Source organism: Camelina sativa, chromosome 20 (assembly GCF_000633955.1).
Source record: "Camelina sativa cultivar DH55 chromosome 20, Cs, whole genome shotgun sequence".
Classification (NCBI taxonomy): domain Eukaryota; kingdom Viridiplantae; phylum Streptophyta; class Magnoliopsida; order Brassicales; family Brassicaceae; genus Camelina; species Camelina sativa.
In genome coordinates, this window is record NC_025704.1 from 11,771,001 (window position 1) to 11,779,049 (window position 8,049).

At 36.2% G+C, this 8,049-nt stretch overlaps 1 pseudogene; it reads left to right on the top strand.

Moving 5' to 3' along the window:
* On the top strand, positions 5,495–7,902 carry LOC104772436 (annotated as a pseudogene).

Consider the following 8,049-nt stretch of genomic DNA (forward strand, 5'->3'; position numbering starts at 1 on the left):
TTTCGCAACTTAGAACACTTCAATGACGCTCTTCTCGCCAAGATAGGATGGAGGCTAATCAAAGAACCAGACTCATTACTAGCCAAAGTGCTATTAAACAAGTACTGTAGTTCCTCCACCTTCTTAACTTGTTCCTCCTCTCCCCGTGTAGCCTCTCATGGCTGGCGTAGCATCCTTGTGGGCAGAGACCTCTTGCTCCAAGGGTTAGGTTGGGCAATAGGGAATGGTGCAAACATTAGTGTCTGGAACGACCCGTGGTTGTCACTTTCCCAACCTAAGCGCCCCCTCGGACCCCCAACTCAAACAGGAGCAGACCTTAGAGTCTAAGATCTCATTTGCCAAGATTCCAATGACTGGAATGTGGACGCCATTCGTCAACACTTACCTCAATATGAGGCCGAAATTCGTTCTTTAATCCCAAGCTCTGTCCCCGCAACAGACTCATTGATTTGGTTACCTGAAAAATCAGGTTCTTATTCTTCCAAAACAGGTTATGCCTTGGCAAAGAAGCTTCCTCAGAAATCAGCAGGGAATTCCTTTGATTGGACGAAGCTTATCTGGAACACAAAGCTGCCTCCCAAGCTCAAAACCTTCCTCTGGAAACTCACTTCTGGTGCTCTCGCTGCCGGTTCCAACCTAGCAAAAAGAGGACTCAATGACAATACAGGGTGTAAGAGATGCGATGCCTTTGAAGATGAACTTCACATTTTTCTTCACTGTGATTTTGCTGAGCAGGTTTGGAGACTGGCACCCTTCGCAACCCATCTAGATCCCCTCCCTCTTACCTCCCCTCGTCTCCTCTTACAGAAACTTCACCATCTGGTGACCCTTCCTCCTTCGGGAGTATCTTTAACTCCGCTTGCACCCTGGATTTTATGGAATCTTTGGACTGCCCGGAACCTTAACCTCTTTGAAGGTCGTCTCTTCTCTGCCCAAGAAGTTATCCTTAAGGCAATAACAGATGCAATCCAGTGGCAAAACGCCCAACTTGATATCCCGCCTCTACGATCCCCTTCCTCTCCCCCCTTAGTCCCATCGGACATTGTTAGTACACACTCTTGCTTTGTGGATGCAGCTTGGTGTCCAACTACCGGAATGTCTGGTGCGGGGTGGATCATTGAGGATGCGAATGGTCTTATCATCTCGCAGGATACCTCCTCACGTTCTTTTGTTCCTTCAGCTCTCGCAGCTGAAGCTCTGGCGATTCGAAGTGCTCTGGTTCACACCGCTTCACTCGCTCATATCTCTCAAATTCGATCTTTAAAGATCTTCTCGGACTCTCAAGTCCTCATCAAGCTGCTCAATTCTGCTGGTAGCCTCAAGGAGCTCTCAAGACTTCTCCATGACATTTCATGTCTAAAGATTGTCTTCTCCTCTATCTCTTTCAACTTTATTCCTCGTTTAAACAATACTGCTGCTGATGCTCTAGCTAAATCAGCTTTATCTTCCTCTTTGAATCTCATTGTATTACCTTCCTCCTCGTTTGGAGGCTAACTCTTTCCTTTTCTTAATATATGAGTTTGACCAAAAAAAAAAAAGATAGACTTATGTTTAAATGAGCTTATTAACTATGTATGCTGCTGCTATGCCTGTTTGTATTTGCACAAAAAAGACTATTCATATATGTCAAGTTTTTTGTAAGTTGTTTGTTAATTTTTTAAAATATGCTCATTATTTTATTTTATTTTTTAAATTAAAAAGAGATAAAATTGATTGTTTGGATTTTGTCTTTAAGACAAATTAGATTTAACTGTAAACATAAAATATAGCATAACAATTTTTGTTTCTCTACCTTTTATTACAATCTTATCATCATATAAAACTTAAAAGATAGAAAAAGAGAAGAAAAGAAGAGAGATCAATCGAAATATTTGTATATTTACTAATTATGTCCCCCCCAACTCGTCTCTCCCTATTTAGTAGGTTAACATCGAATCATTCTTTCCTGTTTACAGTTAGACAGAAAGAGAGACAGAAAGAGCCAAAAGAATAATGGAATTCCAAACCGATTCCTACAACTCAGCCACTCCTCCTCCTCGTCGTAGATGATGGAAGGGAGTAATGATCTTAAAGCCACTTGCATGGAGAGAGCGGTTTGCCTTACACCCTGTTGCGGCGGTATATTCACCGACCACCGTCAATGCCGTAATGGTATATTTCTTTCGCTTTCATGACCATGCTAACTGCGGCACCAAATTCTCAATCCAATCCATCGCCGTCTCTCCCTGTAACTACTTGTATTTGGCTTCATGATCATGTAAAAATTTAATAAAGAAAGACGTAGAAAATATCATGTTAACAACTGTCATTTTCTCTAATCAAGTAGTTCTGATTTTAGCTTTAAAAACTAATTTTCTGTTTCTTCTAAAAGATATTTTTTTTTTGTCAAAAAAAAATCAGCTCATATGAACCGATTAGATGAAAAATTGTTTACAAACAAAACATTCTGCAGAGATGTAATTACATTTGTGTAGTTTTAGTGTATCTAAAAAATTAATATTTTAAATTTTGTGTAGTGTTTATCTTGAATAAGGTAAGACTTAACAAATTAAGACGATATATGTTATTTGGGATAAGATAACTATTTAAAATTACAAACTGCACGTATATATTCATTTTAATAATTATAGTAGATAAACAAAAACAAGGCTACTTCCCATAAATTTCTCTTCGATTGAGCCGGAAAAAGGGGTAAAATATATCAGTTAGATTTGCTTGGCGAATTAAAAATTAAGTACAAAAAAGTACAAAAAGTCAAAAAGTAATCAAAAGATGATTCAAGTATATATATAAGTTATTTTTTTTTTCATAACGAAGCGTTTAATTAAACATCCACAATGTCAAGTTCTCAATGTACCTCCTGTGGCCTCATTCACCAACCTGGCCGATGTCAACGGCAAACTTCAACCACCGATTCCGACGACTGGGTTATTACTCCAGGTTGTTGCTGCACTTGTTACTTTTCTATCATTGCTTTCTTCTCCCTTACTTGTCTCTTTGGTGTGGGTATTGTTAAACTTGACGGAACACAAGATTGTTTCGTGGAGCTTTTTGCCAATTCCATCTCCGTCTCGAACGCAAACGTGTCATCAGCAGCTGATTGGCGGGTTGGTTTCGTTGCGAGGAGTCCAGTCACCGGCTGTAAAGTCTCTATACATGCACTTAATTAGCGTTTACTACGTGGCGTCCAAGTTATCTCCAATTCATCAAATCCCTCGTCCGATTATTTCGTCAAGGGAGACAAAACAGCTGTCGTTTTCGAGAAGGTGGTTGTGCCGGGAGTTACTGGTGACGTGATTTGGAATATTCGGGTTGATGAGATTATGATTGCTATTAATTCGAAATCTCAAGGTTTAAGCGGTCTTTTGATGGCGGCTTGTCCCGCTATTCCAGTGAAATTTACTACGGATCCGGCCGGGAAGGTGATCGGATCGTTGCTTGGAAATGTGAGACGGTGTGATTATAAATACCAGCATAACCTGGCTTAGGTCTCTCAGATTATGAGACGGTGTGATTGTAGTATTATTATCTCTGTTTTCCGGCTTTAGGTTATTAACTTGAAGAAAAAAAAAAATTTAGGCATCCGTATTTTTGTCTAATTCATCAAACAATGCTAACTTTTTTTTTTCTTTTTTTCCCGAAGAGATAAAAGTAATATATACAGTATCTTATAGATAATCAACAATCCTGGAGAAAAAGAAAAACTTATCTTTGTATTTTAAAGAAGTATTTATTAAATTGTATAATGAAAAAAATGAAACTGTACAATTGAAAATTTCCATAATATTCAAATTTCGCAACAATTAATTCAAAATGTGTTTTTTCCTTTGAAATTTCAAATTTATTAATCGATCAATCAAATTGAGTTATATACAAGGAAATAAAGTAAAAATTAGAGAGCATAAAGAAAAAATACTTAGGTTTACCTCTCCATTCACTCCCTCTTCTCTCAGCCAATCAGAATCTTCCATCTAATATTTTATTTCAAAAATAAATTAAAATTAAATTAAAAAGCAAACCAAATTAAGGAAACAAATTCTGTATACTTTTAATTTAAGTAAAGTTAAATATTGGCTTGGTTTAGATTTTTAAACTTAAAATAAAATTATGTCGGTTTGGGTTTACAAATGAAGTGGTTAGGGTTTAGATTTTACAATTAAAACGAAATTATATGTCGGTTTGGGTTTACAAATGAGGTGGTTAGGGTTTAGATTTACAATTAGAACGAAATTATATGTCGGTTGCGTTCACAAATGAGATAGTTAGGGTTTAGATTTTACAAGTAGAACAAAATAATATGTCGGTTTGGGTTCACAAATGAGATGTTAGGGTTTAGATTTCACAATTAGAACGAAACTATATGTCGGTTTGGGTTCACAAATAAGATGGTTAGGGTTTAGATTTTATAAATAGAACGAAATTATATACGGTTTGGGTTCACAAATGAGATGGTTATGGTTTAGATTTTATATATGTCGGTTTGGATTTATTAAAGTGCGGTTTAAGTTTTTTAATTTTATAATAATGTATACAGATTTTATTACCTTATTTTATTAGAGGGTGAATGGAAAGGTTCACCCCTAGGGATAAATAAGTATAGATAAACAAGAGATTGAGCAAATGAAGTACATATACAACTATACAAGCTTAAAATCACCGCTAGAGTACACCAAACTTGCTTGTGCTAGTGTAGCATAGGGAGCTTAGTCGAAAACTGATAGTCCTGTCAATGAGGCAAACCATGTAACTCGTCGAATACTGTATACTTTTTCGGTGAGGTCGATCACAACATTCACACCATAAGTGGTACACTCTGGCTTGAAAGCCGAATGAGTGAAATTACCATGAAGAAGATGGTGCATCATGTCGGTCCAATCTTGACTAATGTTCGATCTAAACAACGTATGAAAAATCTCATCACAAATCGTGATTGTGAAGGAGGATAGACAAGCAAAGAACAAATAATCTCTAATTTTATATGGTTCTCTCCATAGTGTACACGTTTGGAATTGACCCCAAGCCCTTGTTCCGTCACCAATAGCAAGCTTGTTACAAAAAGTGATGAATGTAAATCGCCGGATGCTTTGGCTGCTAAACCAATTGATACAATACCGATCTACATGCGATACTTTCTATCAAATATTTGAAATGTTTCATTAGCTACATGCAACATGGGGTAAAGTTTTAGAAAAAAATATATTGATATATGCATATATATATATATATATATATCAAATAATTTAATTCTTGATTGTGTTTGAAATATCATAACAAACTTTCTCAGGAACAATTAAAATATTAAAGAAGAAAAAAGAATTGGAATCAATCGAAAATTCGAAATGATTGTAATTTTCCAATTTGGTAAACCATGCTCGCTCCCCTTCGTCTTTAGAATTAATGATTAGGCAAACGTCAAAATCATTATCTCCTCTCCTAACTAACACATCCAGAAAAAAAAAAACAGAAAAAAAAAACATAACACAAATTAATAAGAATGGCTTCCCAAACCATACCAGAAGTAGTGATCGGATATCCAATGCCACAATCCTCAACCACTCATCCTCCTCCTCGTGGATGGTGGTCACGACCACTAGCGACTTTTCCGGCACCGAATGATCGTAACCCCACTTGGAAGGAATATACGGCATATGGTACACCCTTTTGCGTCACCGTATTCACCTACATCGCCATAATAATACCTATTCATCATCGCTTCGTCGAAAATGCTCACTGCCGCACCAAATTCTCAATCCAATCCATCGCCGTCACTCCCTCCTCCTACAGATGGCACGTTAGTTTTCTCGTCCAAAACCCTAGCTCCTGGTATATATATATATATATATACACGTAACACGTGCATTTTCTTTTTTCCCCTCCACAATTTTGTCATATTAATATCTGATGCTCGAAGCAAGTGGCTTCTCCTGACTATGGTTTTTGCTTTTGTAGGTATTCTATCTTCAACGGAGGTGATGAAACTGCGGTGAGGCTTGGTCCGTTAAACGCTGCCGTTTTAAATACTTCTCACGAACGCAAGTCTCCAAGTCACACGGCTTTCTCAGTTGATTTCGTTGCCGAGGGTAATACAAACGACCCTCGTTTCCAAAGAATTATATATCCAATTAAGAGCGGCATATAAGGTTCCAATAGTTGACTTCTTCAATCACGCTGGACATGTTGATATAAGGTGTCATAACCTGACCCGAAGCCATGAGGACGTTGAGAAGATTCATTGTCACTCTTCTTACACAAAACTGAAGACTTTGGGTAAATGAAATCGTTTTGATGATCAGGCCTTTCATCATATTCTGCTTTTCCTTTTCTTTTGTTATTAACTTATTATTCTATTTAGATGTTTTTTTCTCTTATATTTAAACGTTTAAACTATTATAAACATAGTACTTTATAAGTTCCGATAAATAGTGAGAACATTTCGTAAGTAGTTCCGATTCCAGCCTAAGTAGTCCTTGATTGTTTCTATATTAGAGTGGTATTTAGAATTTTTCTTTTCTTTTGTTTCTGGTACAAACTTAAGAAAATAAAATTTGAAGTGTGAAAAGAAAAACTGACGTTGAGATGAAACTTTAAACCAGATTTTTAGCTTCTTTGAAAATGTGTTAAATCTCTTAAAAACTATATTCCCTACATTTTTGAGAAACTAATTTATAAAAAAATGTTTTTGTTAAAGCAAAAAAAAAAAACCACTTAAACCTTTCAAATTTTCAAAAATTCTAGTTTCCTAAAAATAGAAAACTAATTATTTTGTAAGCTTTTAACCATTTCCAAAGAAAACCCAAAATCCCAGTATTTTGGTTCCTCAATTCTCTCACCGACGAGTTTTTGTTTGTTTGTTTATAATATACTTGCAGTATATTACAAATATTGTTATCGTTATCCAAAATCCAAAAATTGAACCAAATTCGAAAACTGAAGTACAAAAAAAGAAAAAGGAAAAATAGTTTATCAAACAATTCAACGTTTATGACCCTAGTAAAAGACTACTTCCTATAGATTTGATTGAGCAAGAAAAAAATAAAATAGAAGGAAATATTTTCCTTAGATCTGCTTTCGAATCAAAACAGTCTTCAAGTAGTTGAAATATATGGCGTATTAGATAGAAGGAAAGAATTGAAGCTAGGCCAAATTTTATTAATTTAGCTACTAAAACCCTATCTATAAAAGTTGTCAATTATTCATCAGGAAGTGTTGTTAAACTTCCATAATGTCAAATTCTCAATGTACCTCTTGTGGCCTCTTTCACCAAGATGGCCAATGTCTCTTACAAACTTCAACCACCGTTCCCGGCGAGCCCATCTATATTACGCCAGCTTATTGCTGCAGTGAGTACCTTAGTTACGTTTGTATATTTTTAGTCGGTATGATTATCATCATTTTAGGTCAATCCGAAATTATTCACCCCAAAGAAAGTTGTTACATGGAGTTTTTTTGTCAATTCTGTCTCTGTCTCAAACGCAAACACAAACGCAAACGTTTCTGGTGCTGATTGGACGATCGGTTTCGTTGTGAGGAGTCCAGTCACCGGCTGTAAGATCTATCTACATACACTCAAGTCTCGTCTACTCCGTGGCAACCAAGTTATCTCCAGTACATCACTTATGATGTCATTTTTTTGGACAATATGTGGCTGGGGACAAAACATATGTAGTTTTCGAGAATGTGGTGATGCCGGAGGTTACTGGCGACGTGATTTGGAACGTTAGGGTTGAGGTTTTGTCCGGAGTGAAAACAGATGCTACATATGGAGACGGCTTTTTTTTGGCAGCTTGTCCTGATATACCGGTAAAATTCACGACGGATTCAACGGGGAAGGTGATGGGATCGTTGCTTGGTAATATGAGACGGTGCGAGTATGAATTCCGAGATCACTTGGAATCCCATTAGATTTTTTAATTAATTCTAAAAAAAAAATTATGATCCATATGTTGGCTGGGTGGGTTATTTGTTTTTGTTTTTTTTAATTTTTATTATGAGTTGTTTATTTGATAAAAGAAGATTGGATATGTTGTCAAAAAAAAAAAAAAAAAAAAA